This window comes from Bufo gargarizans, chromosome 2 (genome assembly GCF_014858855.1).
Source record: "Bufo gargarizans isolate SCDJY-AF-19 chromosome 2, ASM1485885v1, whole genome shotgun sequence".
Taxonomy (NCBI): domain Eukaryota; kingdom Metazoa; phylum Chordata; class Amphibia; order Anura; family Bufonidae; genus Bufo; species Bufo gargarizans.
This window is the reverse complement of record NC_058081.1, coordinates 313,282,947-313,294,832: the sequence shown is the minus strand read 5'-3', so window position 1 is coordinate 313,294,832 and position 11,886 is coordinate 313,282,947.

Here is an 11,886-nt window from a genome sequence, read left to right as displayed (position 1 = left end):
TGGGCGTATGTTATGAATATGTTCTTTATAGGTTAATTTGTAATTTTCATAGGCTCTTGATAGGCTATTTGAATTTTGCAATAAATATTAGATATAATAATTTATTACTAAGGCTAGTGGAGGGACAAAGAATCTTGGAAGATAGTAATAACCAGCATGCAGCAGAGTTGCTTATCTTGATGGCTATTATATTTTATGTTCCATGGTCCATGGTAGGTACATATTCTAGCTCAACTCAATTTTGCACACCTATATGAGTTTTGTGCCTGGACTCTAGAAGGTAAGTTTTATAATTCTGATTTCCTGTATATTGATTCTTACTCTTCAGCCTACAGTTCTGTATCCATTTGCATGTTTTGAAGACCTTCTTTTGTTTTGTCTTGATGTCCCCTCTGGTTCTGTATTTCTGATTCTCATGTTACCTTACATTTGAAAATAATTTCTGCACTGACCTGTTTGCTACATAAAACTTCAGTTCTCTTATTTCTTTACTTTGCCTAATATAGAAAAGTGCTCAGGGAGGTATATCAGTCTATACATTTAAAATGAGAGTAAAGGGTGAAGACAAGGAGTTGCTAAAACACCATTCCAGTTTAGCACTAAGCCCAGTAATATTACAATCTAGATGGTTCACTAGCTTGTGACATGTTTGCTGGGTTGTGGATAATATCACAGAAAAACATCCATAAGTAAAACTTAACCTTAATAGTACTTACTAATATAGGTGAAAGCAAACAAAAAAAAAGTTTATAGGGCCACAGTAAAAATAAAGTCATGTAAGCGGTTCTAAAGGGGGCAAAACATAAAAAAGGAAGCTAAAAATAATAATGTTACATCCTGATGCTGAGGCGCCATACTTTGTCCCCTGAAGAACCAGTTATCTAGCTGAAGAAAAGCATCAGAACCATTACAGAGATATAGACATTATCATCAGGATCATATACATGAGAAAGAGAGGGATTAACCACTGAGAAATGGGGTCACACCGCTGAGGGACATTGGACATACTGCGCAAGAATTACATTGCCGCGTTAACCAACATAGAACACCAAAATAAATATCTTGCATGGAGTTATTCGTATACCACCTACAAATTGCTTAGAAAAAGCTCCCACGCAAAAAACTATTATCATCAATAATTTCTTTATTAGACATCCATTAAGGTATATCATAAAACATATACAGGAAGACAGTAGTTCTGGTAGAACCAAAGTATTACAAATATATATATATATATATATATATATATAAAAACAGAGAGAGCTTCAGACCCACCACAGGGACTAGTATCCCCCCCACCTACAACAATAGCAATTCCAGTTGAGTGAGGCCCATATGCAATGCACACAGAGCATATACAGTATATAGCAAAACACAATAGCCAGTACGGCGATGTGAGCCTGTGTGCCACCTCACACAATCAAAATGCAGGGGGGAGAGAAAGAAAGTATTGATGCATATAAAATAGAAAAATCAATTCATTACTGACCCAGGTCTGGAGCAGCCGCCCGACGATCGTTTCGCTTCACGCTTCCTCTTACTCTGCCCCAAGAGGAAGCGTTAAGCGAAAAGATTGTAGGGCGGCTGCTCCGGACCTGGGTCAGTAATGAATTGATTTTGCTATTTTATATGCATCAATACTTTCTTTCTCTCCCCCCTGCATTTTGATTGTGTGAGGTGGCACACAGGCTCACATCGCCGTACTGGCTATTGTGTTTTGCTAAATATATGCTCTATGTGCATTGCATATGGGCCTCACTCAACTGGAATTGCTATTGTTGTACGTGGCGGGGGGATACTAGTCCCTGTGGTGGGTCTGAAGCTCTCTCTCTCTCTCTCTCTATATATATATATATATATATATATATATATGTTTGTAATACTTTGGTTCTACCAGAACTACTGTCTTCCTGTATATGTTTTATGATATACCTTAATGGATGTCTAATAAAGAAATTATTGATGATAATAGTTTTTTGCGTGGGAGCTTTTTCTAAGCAATTTGTAGGTGGTTAACCAACATAGACACAACATTGAGAAACAATATTTGAAGTACAGTCTATTTAGACATTGTGCCTCCACACTGGATAAGGCCTCATGCACAAAACGGGGTCCGTGATCCGTGACCGTTTTTTCGTCCGTGGGTCTTCCTTGATTTTTGGAGGATCCACGGACATAAAAAAAGTCGTTTTGGTGTCCGCCTGGCCGTGCGGAGCCAAACGGATCCGTCCTGAATTACAATGCAAGTCAATGGGGACGGATCCGTTTGACGTTGACACAATATGGTGCAATTGCAAACGGATCCGTCCCCATTGACTTTCAATGTAAAGTCAGGAGTCCCTTTACTTTCACACTTGCGTTCATATAATGCAGACGGTGGCTCTGTTCAGAGCGGATCCGTCTGCATTATATTGTTAAAACATTTCTAAGTGAGAAAGTAGCCTCAGACGGATCCGTCCAGACTTTACATTGAAAGTCAATGGGGGACGGATCCGTTTGAAAATTGAGCCACAGTGTGTCATCTTCAAACGGATCCGTCCCCATTGACTTACATTGTAAGTCTGGACGGATCCGCTTGCCTCCGCACGGCCAGGCGGACACCCGAACATAACTTGAAGCGTCCCCATCACCATGGGAACGCCTCTATGTTAGAATATACTGTCGGATATGAGCTACATCGTGAAACTCAGATCCGACAGTATATTCTAACACAGAGGCGTTCCCAAGGTGATGGGGACGCTTCAGGTTAGAATATACTGAAAAACCGTGTACATGACTGCCCCCTGCTGCCTGTCAGCACCCGATCTCTTACAGGGGGCCGTGATCAGCACAATTAACTCCTCAGGTGCCACACCTGAAGGGGTTAATTGTACTATCATATCCCCCTGTAAGAGATCAGGGCTGCCAGGCAGCAGGGGGCAGACCCCCCCCCCCGTTTGAATATCATTGGTGGCCAGTGCGCCCCCCCCCTCCCTCCCTCTATTGTAATAAATCGTTGGTGGCACAGTGTGCGCCCCCCATCGCCCCCCCTCCCTCCCTCTATTGTAATAAATCGTTGGTGGCACAGTGTGCGCCCACCATCGCCCCCCCCTCCCTCCCTCTATTGTAATAAATCGTTGGTGGCACAGTGCGCCCCCACCATCGCCCCCCCTCCCTCCCTCTATTGTAATAAATCGTTAGTGGCACAGTGTGCGCCCACCATCGGCCCCCCCTCCCTCTATAGCAGTAACAACATTGGTGGCAGTGTGCGGCCTCCCATCTCCCCCCCCCCCCCGATCATTTGTGGCAGCGTAGTTCCGATCGGAGTCCCAGTTTAATCGCTGGGGCTCCGATCAGTAACCATGGCAACCAGGAAGCTACTGCAGCCCTGGTTGCCATGGTTACTTAGCAATAGTACAATAGTAGAAGATTCATACTTACCTGCTTGCTGCTGCGATGTCTGTGACCGGCCGAGAGCTCCTCCTACTGGTAAGTGACAGTTCTTTAGCAATGCGCCGCACAGACCTGTCACTTACCAGTAGGTGGAGCTCCCGGCCGGACACGAACATCGCAGCAGCAAGCAGGTAACTATGAATCTTCTACTATTGTACTATTGCTAAGTAACCATGGCAACCAGGACTGCAGTAGCGTCCTGGTTGCCATGGTTACCGATCGGAGCCCCAGCGATTAAACTGGGACTCCGATTGGAACTCCGCTGCCACCAATGATCGGGGGGGGGGGGAGATGGGAGGCCGTACACTGGCCACCAATGTTGTTACTGCTATAGAGGGAGGGGGGGCGATGGGGGGCGCACACTGTGCCACCAACGATTTATTACAATAGAGGGTGGGAGGGGGGGGACGATGGTGGGTGCACACTGTGTCACCAACGATTTATTACAATAGAGGGAGGGGGGGGGGCCGCACTGGCCACCAATGATATTCAAACTGGGGGAAGGGGGGGGTCTGCCCCCTGCTGCCTGGCAGCCCTGAGCTCTTACAGGGGGATATGATAGTACAATTAACCCCTTCAGGTGCCGCCCCTGAAGGGGTTAATTGTGCTGATCACGGCCCCCTGTAAGAGATCGGGTGCTGCCAGGCAGCAGGGGGCAGTCTTGTACACAGTTTGTAGTGTATTCTAACTAGAAGCGTCCCCATCACCATGAGAACGCTTCTGTGTTAGAATATACTGTCGGATATGAGATTTCACGAAGTGAAAACTTAGATCTGAAAAAGCTTTTATGCAGACGGATCTTCGGATCCGTCTGTATGAAAGCAACCTACGGCCACGGATCACGGACACGGATGCCAATCTTGTGTGCATCCATGTTCTTTCACGGACCCATTGACTTGAATGGGTCCGTGAACCGTTGTCCGTCAAAAAAATAGGACAGGTCATATTTTTTTGACGGACAGGATACACGGATCACGGCCTCGGCTGCAAAACGGTGCATTTTACGATCTTTCCACGGACCCATTGAAAGTCAATGGGTCCGCGAAAAAAAAACGGAAACCGGCACAACGGCCACGGATGCACACAACGGTCATGTGCATGAGGCCTAAAGCGAAACATCCTCTGAAAATCACCCCAATTAATTTTATACCTGACAACCATTTCAACCACTTTGAAAACTTGCAGAAAAGGGAGGTTTTTTGGATCTCACCCTTAATCCTCATGGTCTTAATAAAATCAGTAAAACCATTTTATAATCTCCAGCTATTTTTGTCTTACGTTTTATCCTTGTGATTCTTCTTCTTTTATTCCTACTATAAAAGAAAGTAAGATTACATTAATTCCCTAATAACGACAAATCTTTACTCATAATGATCTTAATTAGTGATTAGCCGCAGGGGTGATATTCGAATTTGCGATATTTCGCAAATATTTTGTAGAATATTTGTAGAATATTCGGAAATTCAAATATTTGCTATATTCTCAGATTTTTTTTTTTACTCGAAAAATCGGCAAGGTAATGATTGCGTAATATGCAAATTTCCATAATGCAAATTTTTATCGCAAATTTTTCAATTGCCGATTAAAAACATGATTACTCCCTGCTTCTTGATTGTGGGCCCATGAGTCACTATAGCACTATATCGAATATATTTGTTTTTTCGAATATTCTTAATATTCTAAAGCAAGAATATATAGCAATATAGCGAATATTCGAAAAAACTAATGTAGAGCAATTTAGCTAATATAGTGCTATAATCTTTTTAATTAATAGTTGTAATTTTTTCAGATGAGAAAAAAAATTACAACTATTAGACAAAGAAGATTATAGCACTATATTAGCTAAATTGCTCTATATTCTTTTTTTATTTAATTGCCATATTGCTATATATTCTTGTTTTAAAAAATTAAGAATATAAAAAAAACTAATATATTATTTTTTGAATATTCTTAATATTCTAAAACAAGAATATATAGCAATATAGTGAATATACAAAAACGAATATAGAGCAATTTAGCTAATATAGTGCTATAATCTTTTTTTAATAGTTGAATTTTTTTTCCAATCTGAACTTCAGATGAGAAAAAAATTACAACTATTAGACAAAGAAGATTATAGCACTATATTAGCTAAATTGCTCTATATTAGTTTTTTTTGAATATTCGCTATATTGCTATATATTAGAATATTACAACATTCAAAAAAACTAATATATTCTATATAGTGCTATATATTCGTTTTTTTTAGAATATACATCATTTTTACCATCTAAAGTCATGATTCCTCTCTGCTTCTTGCTTGTGGGCCAATGAGTAATTGGCCAACAAACAAGAAGCAGGGAGGAATCATGTTTTGACTCGGCAATGGAAAATTTCCCGATAAAAATTTGCATTACGAAAATTTGCATTACGAAAATCTGCAATCAACACTACTCCTAAAGTCAAAGATACTGCAGCCTTCTCATTGGCCCACAAGCTAGAAGCAGGGAGGGATCATGTGTATTGATTAAAAAAAGAATCTCAAATATTCGAAATTACGAATATATATCACTATATTCTAAATATTTGAGAATTTTCGAAGTACCTATATTTGCGATTAAAATTCGCAATTCGAATATTCGTGATCAACACTAAACTAAGCCACTGTATGCTTCATGCTGCTGTAACCTCACCACTCTGTGGTCTCATTTTGCTGCTTTCAACTCAACACTACGACACTGGGCATCTCTATTGTCTCCTCATGATGCTGCCACCTCACCACTATGTCACTGGGCCACTGTGGTCTGCTCTTGCTTCTACCACATCACCACTGTGTGGTCTCCTCATGATGCTGCCACCTCACCATTTTGTCACTGGAACACTCTGTGGTCTCCTCATGCTGCTGCCATCTCACCACTATTTCACTGTGCCACTCTGTTGTCTCCTCATGCTGCTGCCACCTTAACACTAGGTCACAAGGCCACTGTGTGGTCACCTCATGCTGCTGCCACCTCACCACTCTGTGGTCTTCTTACGCTGCTTTCACCTCAACACTACGTCACTGGGCTACTCCATTGTCTCCTCATGCTGCTCCAAAATCAACACTATTGCACTGGGCCCCTTTGGTCTCCTAATGCTGCTACTACATCACCACTCTGTGGTCTCATCATGATGCTGCCACCTCACCACTATTTCAATGGTCCAGAGTGTGGTCTCCTCCTGCTGCTGCCACCTCAGCACTATGTCACTGGGACACTCTGTGGTCTCCTCAGGCTGCTTCCACATCAACACTATTTCACTGGGCTACTGTATGGTCTCATTATGCTGCTGCCACAACACCCCTCTGTGGTCTCATCATTCTGCTGCCATCTTAGCATTATGTCAGTGGGCCACTGTGTGGTCACCTCATGCTGCTGCCACCTCACCACTCTGTGGTCTCCTTATTCTGATTTCACCAAAACACTACGTCACTGGGCTAGTCTATTGTCTCCTCATGCTACTGCCACCTCACCACTAAGTCACTGGGCCACATTGGTCAACTCATGCTGCTACCACATTACCACTCTGTGGTCTCCTCATGATGCTGCCACCTCACCACTATGTCACTGGATCACTCTGTGGTCTCCTCGTGCTGCTGCCACCTCAACACTATTTCACTGGGCCAGATTGTGGTCTCCTCCTGCAGCTCCTACCTCAGCACTATATCACTTAGCCACTCTGTGGTCTCCTCGTGCTGCTTCCACATCAACACTATTTCACTGGGCCACTGTGTGATCTCCTCATGCTGATGCTACCTCAACACTATGTCATTGGGCCACTCTGTGGCTTCCTTATACTTCTTCCACCTCATTACTACTTCACTGGGCCACTCTGTGGTCTCATCATGCTGCTGCCACCTTAACATTAGGTCACTAAGCCACTGTGTTCTCCTCATGCTGCTGCCACCTCACCACCCTGTGGTCCTCTTATGCTGCTTTCACATCAACACTAGGTCACTGGGCTTCTCTATTGTCTCCTCATGCTGCTGCCACCTCACCACTATGTCACTGGGACACTGTGGTCTCCTCATGCAGCTGCCATCTCACCACTATTTCACTGGGTCACACTGTGGTCTCCTCATGCTGCTGCCAACTTAACAGTAGGTCACTAGGCCACTGTTTGGCCTCCTTATGCAGCTGCCACCTCACCTGTCACCGCCATTTCCGTGAGAAGGTCTGGCAGACATCCTTCTCTACCTCTTGCATGATGTTCTTTGTTTTGGTTTCAGTTTGTCATCTCCTTTCCTTTACTGGCCCAGAGTGAGGTCTCCTCCTGCTGCTGCCACCTCAGCACTATGTCACTGTGCCACTCTGTGGTCTCTTTAGGCTGCCTCCACATCAACACTTTTTCATTGTGCCACTATGTGGTTTCCTTATGCTGCTGCCACAACACCACTCTGTGGTCTCCTCATTCTGCTGCCATCTTAACAAAATGTCACTGGGCCACTGTGCGGTCTCATTAGGCTGCTGCCAACCTCACCACTAAGTGGTTTTCTCATGATGATGCTACCTCAACACTGTGTCACTGGGCCACTCTGTGGTTTCCTTATGCTGCTGCCACCTCATTACTATTTCACTGGGTCACTTTGTGGTCTCATCACGCTGATGCCACCTTATCACTAGGTCACTAAGCCACTGTGTGGTCTCCTCTTTCTGCTGCACCTCACCACTCTGTGGTCTCCTTATGCTTCTTTCACCTCAACACTATGTCACTGGGATTTTCTATTGTCTCCAAATGCTGCTGCCTACTGTGGTCTCCTCATGCTGCTACCACACCACCACTTTGTGGTCTCCTCATGATGCTGCCATCTCACCATATGTCACCAGGACACTCTGTGGTCTCCTCATGCTGCTGCCATCTCACCACTATTTCAGTGGGCCACTCTGTGGTCTCCTCATGCTGCTGCCATCTCAACACTATTTCACTGGGCCAGAGTGTGGTCTCTTGCCGCTGCCAACTTAGCACTATGTCAGTGGGCCACTCTGTGGTCTCCTCAGGCTCCTTCCACATCAACAATTTTTCACTGGGCTACTGTGTGGTTTCCTTATGCTGCTGCCACAACACCACTCTGTGATCTCCTCATTCTGCTGCCATCTTAACACTATGTCACTGGGCCACTCTGTGGTTTTCTAATGCTGCTGCCACCTTACCACTATTTCACTGTGCCACTCTGTGGTCTTATTATGCTGCTGCCACCTCACCACTCTGCGGTCTCCTTATGCTGCTTTCACCTTAACACTACATCATAGGGCTTCGCTATTGACTTCTTATGCTGCTGTCACCTCACCACTATGCCACTGGACCACTTTGGTCTACTCATGCTGCTACAACATCACCACTCTGTGGTCTCCTCATGATGCTGCCACCCCACCACTATGTCACTAGGACACTCTGTGGTCTCCTCATGCTGCTTTCATCTCAACACTATTTCAATGGGCTATTCTATTGTGTCCTCATGCTGCTTCCACCTCACCACTATGTCACTGGGCCACTTTGGTTTCCTCATGCTGCTAACACATCACCACTCTGTGGTCTACTCCTGCTGCTGCCACCTCACCACTATTTCACTGGGCCAGAGTGTGGTCTCCTCAAGCTATTACCACCTCATCACTCTGTGTTCAACACTATGTTACTGGGTCACTCTGAGGTCTTATCATGCTGCTGCCACCTTAACACTATTTCAATAGGCCACTGTGTGGTCTACTCATGCTGCTGCCACCTCACCACTCTGTCGTCTTCTTATGCTGCTTTCACCTCAACACTACATCACTGGGCTACTCTATTGTCTCTTCTTGCTGCTGCCACCTCACCACTATGTCACTGGGCCAGAGTGTGGTCTCCTCAAGCTGCTGCCACCTCACCACTCTGTGGTCAACACTATGTCACTGGGCCACTCTGTGGTCTCATCATGCTGCTGCCACCTTAACACTAGGTCACTAGGCCACTGTGTGGTCTCCTCATGCTGCTGCCACCTCACCACTCTGTCATCTCCTTATTCTGCTTTCACCTCAACACTATGTCACTGGGCTTCTTTCTTGTCTCCTCAACACTATGTCATTGGGCCACTGTGGTCTCCTCATGCTGCTACCATATCACCACTCTGTGGTCTCCTCATGATGATGCCACCTCACCACTATGTCACCAGGACAATCTGTGAACTCCTCATGCTGCTGCCATCTTAACACTATTTCAATGGGCCAATCTGTTGTCTCCTCATGCTGCTGCCACCTTAACACTAAGTCACTAGGCCACTGTGTGGTCTCCTCATGCTGATGCCACCTCACCACTCTGTGGTCTCCTTATGCTGCTTTCACCTCACACTACGTCACTGGGCTACTCTATTGTCTCATCATGCTGCTTCTACCTCATCACTATGTCACTAGGCCACTTTTGTCTCCTTATGCTGCTATCACATTACCACTCTGTGGTCTCCTCATGACGCTGCCACCTCACCACTATGTTACTGGGCCACTCTGTGGTCTCCTCATGCTTCTGCCACCTCAACACTATTTCACTGGGCCAGAGTGTGGTCTCGTAATGCTGCTGCCACCTCACCACTTTGTAGTCTCCTCATGCTGATGCTACCTCAACACATAGTCATAGTAAGTTTATACGTTTATAGATCATGAGAAGGGAATACAGGTTGCAGCTGACTTTTTACGCACCAGTGATTTTTCAGAGATCCAACAGGAATTATTTTTACAAATGTTTCATTTGCATTTGAGAACTACTTTATGTCTGAGGATCCCTAATATTTACAGTGACGGGGGACCGTGATGGGTTTGAATGTAGCCCCACCCTATGCTAATGCTTTTATGTCTTTCTTTGAGGAAACATTAATTTATCATACTGAGGTCTACCGGGAACATATCCTGGTGTGGAAAAGATTTATATACAACATTTATTGCATAAGGGCTGGGCCACACACGTCCCTAGTCTCCTTCTTGGTTCATTTAAACCCTGTTTGTACTGGTTTAAAGTTTACAATGCCCTCTGATAAATGGTTGGTGAATTTTCTACATACCACAGTGATAAAAGATGACGATGGTTGTCTCTCCACAGACCTATTTAGGAAAGTTACAGACAGGAATAACATATTGCACTATACCAGTGCCCACCCACCCCCTCCCTTAAAAGAGCAATTCCTAAATCTCAATTCCAGAGAATCCAACCATTCCCAAACCATTTTGACAAACATAAACATTAAATTTCACAATTGAGGTTTTAGGTTCCAGAGCAAATCACTAGACCAAGGAGGGGAGGAGATGTCAAGAAACTTTTACTCGAGAGGTGACAGAGAGGTGTATTGGATCCATACATTGGACACGATACTTCCCAAGGGGTTAAATCGAGACTATGACATTGTACGTCTGTAGAGACTAATTTGCATTTTATTTTAATTCTTTTAGACTTCTTACCTGCGCTGATTACCCAAATGAACATCAGAGTATTCTTTATATTCATTAATAGAACCCAAATATGTTTTGCATTTGTATTCATGAGTTAATTTGTTACCACCTACTTTAAATGTTATTGACACCTGTGTGTACCTGCTTCACTTACCAATAAATATGTGACTCTACTGATGGCAACATGTCTACTAAAAGAGTCTGTTTGCCGAAACGTGTTTAGTTTAGGGATGAGCAAACCCGAACTGTAAAGTTCGGGTTCGTAACGAACTTTAAGAATTTTGGACCACGGACCCGAACCCAAAATTTTCTGTAAAATTTTGGGTTTGAGTTCGGTGTTCGACGAGTTAATGGCGATTTTTGAAAGGCTGCAGAGCAGCCAAGCAACAAGTGTTTAACTCATTTGCCCTTAGAAGCCATCGCAGCCATGCCTACTAATGGCATGGCTGTGATTTGCCAGTGCAGCATGTGACCCAGCCTCTATATAAGCTGGAGTCACGTAGCGCTGCACGTCACTCTGCTCTTACTAGTGTAGGGATAGGATGATGCTGCTGTGAGGGAGAGAATAGGAAAGAATCTGTTATCAGAAGTGCTTGATCTACAGTGATTTTGTTTTGTGGGTGCAGTGCACCATTTTTTTTACCCTGCCCTAAGCCCAGTGACACAGAAAAATAACTTTTAGGTGGGCATCGGCGGCCATTTTGTGCAAGTTCAGTGCACCAGCCCAGCATATGTGCATTTGTGACAGTCAAATACAAGGTTTAAATACTGCATTTATATTCAGGGTTTAAAAAAAACACACATTTTTTGTAAGACAATAAATTTTGGGTCCTTTGATAAATTTCTGACATTCAAATACAAACTTTAAATACTGCAGTTATATTCTGGGTTTAAAAAAACAAATTTTTTGCAAGACCCTACATCTGGGGCTTTTGCTGCATTTGTCACAGTGAAATACAAGCTTTAAATACTGCAATTATATTCTAGGTTTAAAAAACACCCATTTTTTGTAAGATAATACATTTTG